The following is a 14,741-nucleotide window of genomic DNA, read 5'->3' as shown; positions in this document are numbered from 1 at the left end:
ATAACTTGCACACACTAATAACCAAATTTTATGTAATGGAGAAACACTATGAAATTTCTCCTTCAAATTAAGTATAAGAAAATTATTTCTTCTGTCAAGTTATTTTAGAAGTGTAGCCAATGCAACAAAACAAATGAACATATAACCATTAGAAAGGAGGATATTATTATTATTTGTAATGATATGATTATGTAAGAAGAATGTGTTAAATCCTTAAAAATGTGGAGACACAAGGTTTATGGATGAGAACATGTAAAATTAAAAAATATAAATGAACTTAGAGGAAGAATTTATACATTTAATTCAATACTGTTATTTGGGAAATGGTTGAGCTTATTCTAACGTACTTTTGGTAAGGAAAAGGATGGAAAAATATTAATAGGGACTTGCATATGAAAAATAATACACATTTTAGAGTCACATAAATAAAACAATGTACTAAGAAAATAGTTACAGACATATGCATGAAAGAAACTAAAAAGAAAATGCATGAATCAACCCTAGCACATATCAATTTTGAAGTTAGACATGAAAGACATATTGAGTTGCTTAATAGATGGAACAGGGCAGACATACTTAATCACCTGGATAAAAAAACCCCATTAAATATAGATTACAATCGTAAAGTAAGTTCTATAAAGATCTAAAATGTGGAATCATGAGAATTCTGTATCAGTGGTTCTCAAACCACTGTGAAACATCAGGTTGTGCTGTGAAAACAAGTTTGTCATTTGTTATGAGAAATTGTCAGGAAAAATGCCAATATGTTTGAGGAATTCTGACTTACACTAAGGTAAGCATATTTTTGTTAGTTTGTTTTCATGTGTAAGTATAGAGATTTTACTGTGCTTTTGTTAAATGTCCAGAAAGGTTTTGCAGTATTTTAAAACTGGTTTACTCAGGATACTTTTTTTTTTCAAGATTTATTTATTTATTTATTTATTTATTTATTTATTTATTTATTTGATAGCAAGAGAGCATAAGCAGGCGGAGTGGCAAAGGGAGAAGTAGACACCCCACTGAGCAGAGAGCCAAATTTCAGGACTCCACTTGGGGCTCAATCCCAGGACCCTGGGATCATGACCTGAGCTGAAAGCAGATGCTTAACCAACTGAGCCAGCCAGGTAGCCCACAGGATACTTTTTTGAGAGCACTTTTGTTTTGGTCAGGACTCTTGGTCACAAGTGGCAGAAAATCCAAAAGAATATGATGTGAACTAGGAACATGAACACTGCCACAACTAAGCCTCTCTTTCTCTTTCTTGAAGTTCTTTCTCTAATTCACTAGCTTCTGTATTTTCCACAGCGAAATGGACTTTTTTTCAGGAAGGGAAATATGGGTAGAGACTTTTGGGAAACATGTTTTTCCTGCATAGTATCTGACATCAGTTTGAAAACTTAGAGCAGGAATACGATTGACCTGGCTTCGCTCATATGCACATCTTTGGATAAATCACTGGGGTCAGTGGTAGGCAGAGAGTGAAGTACTAGGATTAGTTCAGACTGGACCATGAACCTAACTCTATGTTCTGGGAACAGGATAATGAAAACCTAGACATGGCCATACCCCTTCTAACCATGCTCATTAATATTTTTTGGAAGATTGTCAGAATATATTCTGGAAAATGCCGCTTAAAAATATAATTTAGTAATTACAATCATTGCAAACATTTATTGAGTGCTAATTTAGAATATGTAAAGCAGTATTCTAAATGCATTCTGTTTTTAACTTATTTAATACTAATACAAAATTTAAGCCTCATGAAGGTCCATCGAATAGACATCATCAATTTCTTCATTTTAAAGGAAATTAAGGCCCAAAGCATGTAAGCATCTTTAGAGCTCATATAGCTAGGAAATGGAAGAGTTGGAATCAACTCTTACAATTAAAAAAAAGATTACTATATTTTAAGAGGTCAACTGAATAACCCACTATTGATGCTAGTTATTTTGATATCATCTTTCAGAAAATTAGTATTATAAGAAATTATTGATTGGTAGTAAAATAAACTATAAGTGTGAGGTTAAAAATAATTACATAGTATTGTATAAAGATTAGAAAGCCAAGTACTATAACTTATTTTATTTTTTTTCAAGTACTATAATTTTAAAATACGTATCAGAAAGGTTTTTAGTCTTCTTTTTTTATTTTGGACTCAACTTATGGTTTTATGATTTTAAGGACTAGTATATGTATTCTTCATTTGTTATATTTCGCAATAGAAAACTATTTGGTAACTCTCAAATAAAAGTTTATTTTTTTTCAAGTAAAAGTTTAAAACGATTTGAAATTGCAAAAAAATATGGTTGGCAAAGTAATTGGAAATTGACATAAATTCATGAAAATTAGTACAAATAATGAAATGGCAATTTACTAAAGTGAATAACTTTACCACCAAAAAGGCCAGTAGTAAAACGAAAATTAAGATAAGTTGTTTGAAAGACATAGGGAAGGCCTCTATCCTGTACTGTCTTTAAGATCAGAAAAAAAATTATGCCTGTGCTGTTTGAATTCTGCTCTTTGAGGCAATCAGTGTTTATGTCTTCTATTCACAAAATGAAAGTATATTGAACACCTATTCTATGCCAGTCACTGTGATAGACACTGGAGATAAGGCCTGGAATAGAGATAAAACCATGGTCTTTATTTTATGGTGCTGAAATTCTTGAGAATGAACTAAGAAAGTAATTTGCAATGTTATATGCATGTCACAAAAAGAGAGTTCTTTTCCCTTCTTCAATTTTCAAACTCCAACCAAGTGAAAATAATGAGCTACAAAGTAGTAGTAGTAGGGGGTGGCTAATACTGAGGAATTACATCAAAGAGCATACAGTGTTCTTGTATAAAATCACTGTAAGTTTGAAAAAAAGATTAAAAACATCCTGACAGCAGTTTTTTTCTCAGGATGTACGTGTTCAAGAGTATGTGTGGGGATGCCTGCATGGCTCAGCAGTTGGGCGCCTGCCTTCCGCCCAGGGCATGATCCTGGAGTCCCAGGATCGAGTCCTGCATCAGGCTCCCTGCATTGCCCTGCTCCTCTCTCTGCGTATGTCTCTGGGTCTCTCCCTCTGTCTCTCCTGAATAAATATTTAAAAAAAGAGAGTGTGTGTGTATGCATGTGTGCATGCATGTGTGTGTGTGTATAATAATGTGTTCAGATAATCTAAAACTAGGTATGGGTGTGTGTAGTTATCTTTAGTTCCTTAGTGTTTGAATAAATTGAAAGCTCATTAGGAACTAGAAAATAGGGCACATCTAAAGGGATTCAGTTAAAGCCTAATTGATCAGAGTACAGATGAAAAGAAAATACACATATCACTAATTTCTCTGGATAAACATTTCCTTCTTAAAGGCTAAATACATAGCCATGCATGTGTATAAGCAAACATATGGACATGCACACATGCACACAAACACGCAATGAATAAATAACCAATCTGCTGCTTATAGAATGACTTCAATACTGTGGGAGAAGAACATCATCATGAAGACTCTAAAGAAGAGAATTCTTCAAAGAATTGAAGAAAAACGTTGCTGAGTAAGCAAGTGTGCAGACATCCCATGTATGCTTTTAGAGAACAGGCTATTAGTCTCAAAAGGTAGAGGAGAATAAAAGTGTGACATTGGTTTCAATTAGCTGAAAACAAATACCTTGTCTTGGCCCATCTGACTATGCATTCTGGCCTTCCCTGTGAGGTAGGTAGATGTCTTTCTGTCTCGGAGAATATTTACTCAAAAGGTAGAGTGTAGATGAGAAAATGTCTGGAAAAACAGATCTGAATCCAGGCTGTATGTTCATATAGATAATTTTCCTGGTTTCCTTCCTATACAGTCTTTCAAAAAGGAGCTGTCTTAGAAAGAATCACCCCTATTCAAAGATGCGCAGTTATAAGAAGGTAATCAGAACAAGACCTAAGCAAAAATATCATAACAAAAGAGGGAGCAAACAATGATTGTGAAAAAAGTCAATTGAGGAACATAAGACAATCAATATTCAGCAAAACTGTCTTTCAAGAAGTAGAACAAGATGAAAACATGTTCTACTAAAGAAATGGTGAGTAAAATTATAGTAAATATTAGATAATTCTAAACTAGCATTGGCTGTATAAACAATAATAATTGCTAATTTGGAGATCAAAATAAATTAGATGTAATTAAATATTAGACCACAAGACTATGTAAATTGGGGTTGGGTGATCCAAATTTTAAAAGTTATTTGTGTTGTTCAGGAAGAAGTACAGATATAAGATAACTTTAGACATTTCAGGAATGCATGTTAAATTTTCAGATGTAACCACTAAGATAACGGAAAATGTATCTTTCTACAGCAGGAAGAAGGAAGTGAAAGCAGTAACAACAACAACCCTTGATCAATTTGGAAGAAGGTCCAATGGTGTCAGGAAAATACCGAAAGTTGTAAAAATATAAGCATTCTCTGAAATGGTAGAAATGAAAAAGTTTATCAGAAGCACATAAACTTAAATGGTCTGAGTATATTACGTAAAATCTCTAGATTGTGATGTTGTGTTGAAAAGAAAAAAAGCCCATCAGGTGTGCTTGAGACGTACTAGATATGCAAGGATGAAGATTGCTTAAAATGAAAAGGACAGAAAAAAAAAAAAATGAAAAGGACAGGAAAAGATATCCCAGGCAAACAGTAATAACAACCAGAAAACTGGTGTCATTATGTTAAAAACAAACCAAACAAGCTACCTGCAAAAAACATGTCTGGAGAAAAAAAGGAGCACTTTATAGATCTAAAAGATTCAATTCACCTTGTAGGTATCTGAGATATGTATGTACTGAAAGTGATTCCTTCAGAATTCATTCCGTTACACATTATAGTGCTACAAGAGAAACTGAAAAAATGCACCTTCATAATGAAAGGATTGCATAGAAATCTCACATGATTTATAGATCAATTAGATAAAATATCATTAGACATATAGAAGATTTGAAAAAATAAAAAGCTTGATGTAATGGACATACGTAGAATATTGCATTTAATTAATGGAATTATACATTCTTTTCAAGGACAAGCATTGCTTATGGAAATTGATCATATATTCTGTGACTTTTAACATAATTCAAAGTCAGTATTTCACAGACTCTTCTTTCTGACCCCAGTATTTAGTTAAATATCAATAAAAAGAAGATAATTTACAAAATAACTCATCAATTTTCAACTTCAAAGCATTTCTAAATGGAAAATATTTAGAAATACAAAATAAAGTCAAGAAAAGAAATGTATGTATACGTTAGAAGTTCAAGGATACACATCACCCTTATTCTTGTAGAGGAAATAATTTTTGAAAATATTCCATCCAACAGAGAAATAACTAATAATTTTAAAATGGAGCACTTGTATCATTAAAAGACTATTGCTAAGAGCTAATAACAATTAAAATGGATTTACGCTTAAATAATTATAAAGATTCATTTTTTGCAATGATTATCTGTATATTATTTTATCAGATCATAAATTTGGAAAAGAAAGTAATAATTTAGTTAGACATCCAATGCAATTTATTTCTAGATAGGAAATGACTATTATATCAACTTTTCTGTCTAAGCTCCAAGAGAATTATAGTCTGCTGTTTGCTTACTTGAAGAGGGCTTCCTCGCGGCGAAAATGATCCCAGCTCAGAGAGGAAAAAAAAAAAAAAAAAGTGAAATCATGGCCTGGAGGCTGACACTGGCAACATATGAGCTTGTTCATTCAATGAATCAGTTAACTCATCTGCTTAATGTGATTCTTTTACACAGAAGCTGATGCAGCCAACTTGTTCGCCAGCTCAGTCCCGGTACTATTTCCTTATGCTCAATTCACAGGCTTCCTTTCTGTGTGGCCCAGATAGCAAGTAGACATATATGGAATACAAGTAGCATGTCATGGAAAGAGCCCTGAAGTTGGAATAAGAAAACCTGGATTCAAATCTCAGCTCTTCATGACATTACTAATGACCCAGGTGACGTTATTCATAACATAAGTGACTTGAGTTCTTTAATCTCTCTGCTGTTACCTGATACACAGTAGGACATTGATAATGTATTTTAAAAGTTTGACACTAGACACAAGTTATGTACCATAACTACCTTTTTAAAGTAGGGCATATCATTTCTATCTTTAATCCTAAATACCAGAAACCTATTTGTTTGCCAGGTAAGAAAGTAAGGGGGTGATTGGGACACAGATGGGTTCCCATTAGCCTGCAGTGAGCTGCCAGTACAGAGGCAGCCAGACAAGACAGGGCAGGAGCCCAGCATGAGGTGATAGAACAGAAAGAAAACAGCTGCTTTTCTCCAGCAGGGACTCTGGTCAGTTTGAAGCCCATGTGTTAAAAGTATCCACCCTTTCTTTAATAAGAATTTCCTTTTGGAGTCATCACCAGCACGCAGTCTATAGACTACTGGCACTATCTTCAAGATACCAAACGAAATGCGCACAAAGAAAAAAATCAACCAGCAGGCATGAATGAAATTGGCTCAAGACTCTGACAGACATAAAAGTGAGCAGTTAGGAAATGCCATAAAGGATATGCTATCTATGAGGTCTGATGAAGAGAGGGTGGGAAAGAGGGAAAGAGGAGATAATCAAGGCATCATCAGTTCTTCTGGAGAATATTTACAGACTTACTCAGGTTTTAAACTCTTCTGCCATTTAAGTTTTATAATATAATTAAGAAGCTACTTTGCCTCAACAATACTTTTGAATTCAAATACTCTTCAATGTATTTGGTTAAGCCCAGGAAGTTTACTTGTTTCAATGTCTTACCTGAAGCATACATCTTCCTGAAATGAAACATCTCATTGCTTTTTAAGAGTGAAGTATGTTCGTACAAGCTAAAACACTTCTATTTCAAGGGAACATTATGCTTGCACGGAAAGCTTTTATTCCTGTTTGGCAGGTTTGACTTGTTTAGGAATCTATTTTTCATCAAACCCTGGAGGGCTATATGGAAAAAGGAGTTTACATAATGAATACAGGATTTAAGCAGAAAATTTAGCAATGAATTAGCTTCTCTGTGCTAAACAGAATTTTTGCCAAATGATACTGAACAGCAATATGCAAACAAAATATATTTTTGGAAAAATTGGGTAAGGTGAGCTATTTCTCTTCCCTGTTTTTGCTCATATTATTCTGCATTTGAACGAGGGAGTGGATGGGGATGGGGAACAAGTGGTTTCGATTTGCAGAAGCAGAAGTGAATCCTTGAACATGCTCCTCTAGCCATTCTGTGAATTTGACTATCAAGTTATTTTCTTTATTTAATTAGGATTTAATATGTTCTTTTTTTTTTCAAGGTTAGGAAAATGTCAATTTTGTTTTCTCAACCTCAGGACCATAGTAAATTTCAATTTTTAAAATATTTATTATCTAATCATATTTCAAAGAAAAAAAATAAAATGAATATTTAGAAGGCTAATAAGAAAATGGATGTGAGTAGTTTGTTGTTCTCATTTTGGTATACTACTGTTGAAAATAAGCAATGAGTGGAAATTTTGCAGCAGCCCATAAAATTATCTAATTGGATCCAGGAACTAGGTTCAGCCAGAAGCATGCTTGCTTTATTAGAGAAAGTTTTAGCAACCAAAAATATGTTGGGTCACTTTTTTGTTACCAAAATATATCATAGGATCCGCACGTCTTTTTTTTCCCTTTCTTTTAATTATATGTATATATACAATATTATATATGATATATAGTATATCATATATATATATATTTAAGACTAGATTTCTTGGATGGGAGAATGGAGAGCAGAAAATTGAGAATTTAATTTACTTTCAATGCTGCTTATGGAAAGATATTTATATCATGAAAAGTTCAAAATGTATCTCCTTTCTTCATACTCCTTGCCTTACAGAGCAACACAGGTGTGAGAGATTAAGACAAAGTGGAAGCTTCGCTTGGAAATGGAAGGTGAAAATGGTTTACCTTTATATTTTAATCATAACCTAGGTTGCAATTCTTAACTTTAAGACTCTGGAGAAGGAGAGGGGTTTAAAAACAGCTTTACATGTAATGATCTTATCTTAAAACATTATACTACTTTACATTAATTCCTAGAATGAGCCACTCATTTAAAAAAAAATACTCCCTTGAAAAATTGGGCATTTTTGCACCTACAAATCTCTTAACCTATGTATGGTAGACTCATGTACATTTGGGGAGAAGCTGAGAGAGCTGAACTATTTCGAAAAGTAACAATCTAATCTTGGTGGAACTGAAAGAATAAGGTTAGTGTGGTTTGATAGTCATTATTTGTTAACAAGAATAGGTACCGAACTGTACCTTGTACTTTGTTTTCTTTGAACACCCTTCAATACGACCATCTATTTCCTTACTTAACATGTATGCATACTGATTTCAGTAGAACTTTTAATTAAAAATAAAATCAGATGGACAATTGTGCTATTTCTGTAATTCACTTTTTCATGGTTTTGTTCTGTGCCTACTACTTAAACAGGTTAAACTATGTTTCTTACTGAGTAGTATACTCATTTTTCAGGCAAAGCATTTAAGACAAAATGATCAACCTTCATTGCTGAAATTTTTCCCTTTTGGGAAAAAGGCAATCTTTACAGTATCAGTTTCTTCCATTTCCTGTGTGTTTGTTAATATTACTTGAGGTTATCTTGTCTGTGCTTTTTATTATAAAATGCAAAGTTAAAAAGTGTTGGAAACAAGAGTTTTAAGTGTCTTGGTGGATAGACTCCTAAAACTTTCCTGCTCAAGGCATTAAGAAATTGATGTCCAAGTACATATAAAATTTTTTCACATATATTTATTTCCCCCACTTTAAAATAAATTTATTTATTCAAATGCCTTCATTTTAATTTTTTAATGTTTTAAATGCCTTCATTTTTAGAAAACACATTCCAAGATAGGTTCCTTGCTAATCAACCTGTAGTCTTGCCTCAAACCTGGCAAAGATTCTTCAACCCTAATTTTAACAATAAGAGAGTTTAACAGTAGTCTTGAAATTTTAATACAGAGCATTATAGTTCACAACCTTGAGACTGACAACGTGCATGTTTCACATATGCTTAGCAATTTTCCTCTTCCTCGTTCCTACTAATATTATTTGCATAACTCCTTTTGAAAATAGGACCTCACTTATTAAGTCAAGAATTCTGATAGAGTATCTCCTGGGTGCCTAGCACCTGCTTAGTTCCGGGTATAGTCTGATAAATAAGACTGACAAAGATCCCTGCTATCTTGGAGCTTACATTTCCTCCCCCCAGTTCTGTTGCCTACTATGGTGATTTGAACTCAGTTAGTACCTCACTGAAAAACAAATGAACTGGGTGAAGGGCACTGAGGAGGGCACTTGATGGATAAGCACTGGGTGTTATACTTTATGTTGGCAAATTGAACTTCAATAAAAACAAATGAAAAAGAAAAAGAAAAAAACAAATGAAGGCAGTTGCAGATGTGATAAAATTACTTATATATTCCTACTTCAAATATTAGGAAACTGACAAAGAAAGGCTATGTCTTGATCAAGTCATTTTGAAATGAAGTGCTAGTTGCATTGCTGCTATATGAAAAGTAAAGTGTTTGTTCTTTCATTCACTGTAGTCTGGGGGTAAGGAAAAAGTGTATCAATAGAGTATGAAGTCTCTGTAAAGATAAAACTTTCAGACCTTCAGAAATAGTATTTGTTTAAAGTCTAGTATAAAGGAGCAAGAAATTGATATTGACATTTCCAAACCTCATTCAAACTATGTTTTTTTTACCTTCTTTTTGAAATTAATCCAATAATTTTATTCTAAAGGATTATTCAACTACTAAAGAATAAACACAAATGAAAGGTTCATTAGAGAGTATTCAGTTGAAATAAAACAGTATTTTAATAATACTTGCTCTGCTGGGGTGCCCATTGTTCATTAGTAGCATTAGCGAATGCTGTGGATTGGTTCATTAAACACCATTCCAACCTTTTCCCTTCTGTATATGTCTGACTGCAGATTCTGAAAAACTTAAAGTGACACTTCCCATGTACCCTGCAGCCAGGAGTCAGGATGAGAAATAGGTTCTACCAATAAAATGTATTCAAACACATTTTAAAAGGTGAAAGCAAAGAATATTCGTGTACCTTTGAATTTTCCTTTCTGCTGCCAAGCAAAATCATGGTTTCTAAAGCAATACTCCACAGTCCATTCCTCACTTCCCTGGGTGTTTGGAGGCAGCGGTGGCAAAAGTATTGGTGACAGCTAATTCCTGGCTTTCTGTTTATGGGATTGCTTTTAAAGTGGAATGTTTGTACTCAGCAGTTCCAGTGGTGGCCTCAATTTCTGGATATGTCTGTTCTGGAGTCTTCTTTTTCCAGTTTAGAGCCCACAACATTGGTTCTTCCTCTCACCATTTTTGAAAGCATTGTATTCTCTGAATTATGTTTTTCTTTCCTGCTTTAAATATCTATATTTGTTCCTGAATAACATAGTAGCATGTCAGACTATGAGATGTTGCCCCATATCTGTCCTTACTCTCTTTCCATAATATAGTTTTGACTGGTCACATATCTATTCAATTAAAAACTGCCTTTCTCAGCCTCCCTTACCGAAAGGTATGACCATGTATCTACGTTCTAGAAAGTGGAATTTCAACAGACGCTATATTTGATATTTCTGGTTCTTACCCTTCAAAGGATACAGCATGCAATATTATGACACCTTTCCCATTTACTGAAGACTGTGTAAAAGCAAAGGTTGAACAACTCCCCTGAAGACACAAAAGTCCAGGGCCAGAAGGCTTCCCAGGGGAATTCTATCAAACGTTTAAAGAAGAAACAATACCTATTTTACTAAAGCTGTTACAAAAGATAGAAAGGGATGGAGTACTTCCAAACTCGTTCTATGAGGAGAGATAGAACACCAGTCCCTATGACAATAGAAAATAATGGACAAATAACCTTTAGTAAAATAACAGGAATGATATAAATGACAAGGGGTGAAAGAATTTCTCCCAGATAATATAATCAGGATTTATTCTAATCAGTTTACTGCCAGACAAGGGATTGTTTGAAATTCTTATCCAATAGGATTTGATTATTGCTTTGAAAAGCAATGGTTATGCTTTTCCTAACCTTCATTGTTTTATTTATTTTATTTTATTTTTTTCTTTTTTTTTCCTTCATTGTTTTAGAAGTTTTAGAAGTTACATGTCGAGAATGGTAGTTTGCTCTGAATTATTTTACGATATGTACATCTATCTTATTTAAAATTCTGGATTTTAGTCTCTTTTTAATGGCATCTTAATCTTAAATAAAATATAACTTGGTTACTATCTGTGAAGCTCTACCACACAAAAAATAATGAGGCTTTGCTCTAACAGTGAGAAGCAAGAGCACAGATGTTGCAGGCTGGAAAACAAGTGATCTCAATGACACCATGATACAACATTTGGTAAAACTGTCACTTGTCATCCTTAAAAGAGGTAGACTACTTGCTGAAAGGAAAATGTAACTTGTGAACTGTTTGGAAGAACTCAGACCACTGGAAAAAAAAACACAGAATGTTTAGATATGTTGGCTGCTTCTTGTTGTGCAAAGTTTGTGACAAGATGTACTTGGGCTGGTTATAAGAAGTGATTTTTAAAGAAGCTGCTTTAACAGTAAATAGGCCTCTGGTGTCCTCAAATACCCACATTAAAATTCTTGGTTAATTGAGTCCTTCTAGTTTCAAAGGTTGGATTAAGGGTGATGCTTTCCTACCTAAACTAATATTTTCAGATAGTTTCAAAGTAGACACAGTTAAATTGAAGGAAAGCAGAAATGTGCTGAGCAAAGAAACCAGTAAATATAAGAAGGTAGCCTGCAAGCATAGAAACCTTGTCTAGATTAGATCCTTGGTTGTGGTTATTTGCCTGTGGATCTGACGGTCAGTCACTAGACCAAAAGCATACTAAATTTTTGGGGGACTGTATTGATTTGTAAAAGCCAGTGTGTGTTTGACCTTTAAAGCAACTCCAGAAGCCTCCCAAAGTGGCTTTGCAAAATATAGCCCACAAAATGTATGCAGTCTCCGATGGAATAGCATCCAGTTCTCTTGTAAAGAGATAATTATAGGGTACTCAAAGACTTTTGAGAATGAAAGGGACACATTTAGAATAAAGAATTCATTCAATATTACACCAGGATAATCCATATAAATCAGGATGGTTACAAGAACACCAGTCCCTATGACAATAGAAAATAATGGACAAATAACCTTTAGTAAAATAACAGGAATGATATAAATGACAAGGGGTGAAAGAATTTCTCCCAGATAATATAATCAGGATTTATTCTAATCAGTTTACTGCCAGACAAGGGATTGTTTGAAATTCTTATCCAATAGGATTTGATTATTGCTTTGAAAAGCGATGGTTATGCTTTTCCTAACCTTCATTGTTTTAGAAGGCAGCTGTACCTCTAACACTGTACTCTTCTGTTTTTTTTTAATGAGACTTTATAATATTGGGTACACATGTACATGTGTGTAGAGGGAACAGATATGTGAAATGACGTGTAGACCTGGAAATTTGGTGGCAGGCTGAAAGTTGTATCCTTTTCCCTCCTTATAGTATTGGCCACCCACTGAAACGCCACATTTTCCAGCCCCCCTTTCAATGAGATATGGGCAAGTTACTAGTTCTCCTCAGTGAAATGTGAAAAGAAGTGATGTGTGATTCTTCCAGTTGTGCCCTTCCTTTTTTTTTTTTTTTTTTTTTAGGATTTAATTTATTTATTCATGAGATACACAGAGAGGCAGAGACATAGACAGAGGGAGAAGCAGGCTTCCTGCAGCTTCCGAGGACCCCAGGATCACAACCTGAGCCAAAGGCAGATGCTCAACGGCTGAGCCACCCAGGCACCCCTCAGTTGTGCCCTTCAGAAAAGGATTGTATATGCATTCTCCTTTCTGCAATCCCTCACCCTGCCTCTCTCTTTCTCCTCTCTCTCTCTCTCTCTCTCTCTCTCTCTCTCTCTCCCACCCCCCTCTCTCTCTCTCACACACACACACACACATGCACATACATACCTGTACCACTGGGAGATGGTGATGAGTACAGTAGCCACATTGTTCTGAGAATGGTAAAGCTGAATTGCTGGTTGTGCGTTTGTGTGTGTGTGTGTGTGTGTGTGTGTGCGTGCTTAAGATTTTATTTGTTTAGAGAGAGAAAGTGGGGGAATGGTAGAGGAAGAGGGAGAGAGAAAGAGAATCTCAAACAGATGCCATGCTGAGCAAGGAGCCCAACTGTGGGCTCTGTCAAACAACCCTGAGATCATGACATGAGCCAAAACCAAGAGTCAAATGTTTAACTGACTGAGCCAGCCAGAACCCCCTGAATTGCTGGTTCTTATTCTTACCTTAGTTATAAAGAAGAGAGAGAAAGCATGAAAGAGAAAATTCTATCCTGCCAAACACTGCTATATTTTGGATATCTTTGCTGCAGAGTTTAAATTAAAACTACATTAACTACATTAATTCAAATGATATTTTTCTTAAAATTTTGCTGGCATTACTCACAAAAATTAAATCAAATATTAAAACAGACTATTCCAGGCTGGGTGCTTGTTTCAAATAAGAATAGTGCAAAATATTGATATTCCACAAATTTAGAATAAAAATGTAATTGTTCTCAAATAATTATTTTCTATAAAAATTAATTCATTGAGTAATGATGCCAGTGATCATTAAAGTAATTCTAATTTCTAATTAATTCTAATTTCCATCCTGGAAAAAAAAAACAAATTAAAGCAATAACAATTGAAAAACTCTCTTAGATCATTAAGTGTATGTAAAATTAATGTTCAGAATACAAAGTGCACAAAAAGAAACACAGGATTGATTTTAAAATAGGAATACAGACTTTTCTTCTCACCATAAAACATCCTGAGTAAATTCTTCCACATTATCAAGAAAATAAAAGCAAAACTAAATGTGTATTCCTCCTTTATCCCAAATTTGCTTATTAAAGCAAATTGCTTGTTTCTCAAATCCAAGGACTATATGCATCTTTTTTTGCTCTTGCTCATTTTTGTCTCTTTGGAGGAACCTGAGAAAATTCTCACTGCCTTATGACTAATCGAGTGTCCAGGGTGAGAGCAAACTTGAAATATGAAGCCCAAGGAGTGGAGATCAGAAGAAAATATTTGGCTGACTGTTCTCTTGAAAGTGAAAGGAAGTTAGTTGTAGTCACCAGATTGGTTTTGGCTCATGTTATTTACTAATGATTATATTTTACCTTACCATAGATAGTTAGAAATTGAACATAAGGGATAGTGATAATCATACTGGAATTGTATTTTGGACATTTGGGAAATATGTGAATACTTTTAGGCCTTCAGGGATATCATTGCACCAAAGCTGTGAGGTCCAGAGTCCCTGGCAACAGGTCCTTGGAGTCTGTTTTCACCTTTCTGGGTTTAAGTTACCCAGATAAAACCGTTCTTAACATCTTTTGTTCTTCTAAAATTGCATTGTTCTTTATCTCAATTTACTTTTGAGACATTTATTACTTTCTGCTTTGTATTATAATGTGTGCATGTGCATTTTTACTATCCTGTGTTTTATTCGTATTCTCTTGCTTTTTGAACATAACAAGCACCAATATACTTATTTTAAGAATTTATTGTCAATAAATCTTGATCCTTATTCTGCACCTTTTTGTATTTCCACACCCTTATTGTATTATTTCTAACCACATACATTTGTTTTAAAACGTTTGAAAAATATAATTGACATTTATT

The 14,741-nt window shown here is 34.1% G+C and overlaps 1 protein-coding gene across 1 annotated transcript in view; it reads right to left on the bottom strand.

The window, feature by feature from the left end:
• Nucleotides 1-6,793, bottom strand: part of PIK3C2G (phosphatidylinositol-4-phosphate 3-kinase catalytic subunit type 2 gamma) — a 373,997-nt gene extending 367,204 nt beyond the window's left edge. The window contains exon 1 of the mRNA XM_041735425.1: nucleotides 6,776-6,793. The gene's annotated coding sequence lies outside the window, so the exon portion shown is untranslated. The remainder of the gene's footprint in view (nucleotides 1-6,775) is intronic.
• Between the last annotated feature and the right edge of the window lie 7,948 nt (nucleotides 6,794-14,741).

Source organism: Vulpes lagopus, chromosome 21, assembly GCF_018345385.1.
Source record: "Vulpes lagopus strain Blue_001 chromosome 21, ASM1834538v1, whole genome shotgun sequence".
Lineage (NCBI taxonomy): Eukaryota > Metazoa > Chordata > Mammalia > Carnivora > Canidae > Vulpes > Vulpes lagopus.
This window is presented reverse-complemented; position numbering and strand designations above follow the sequence as displayed.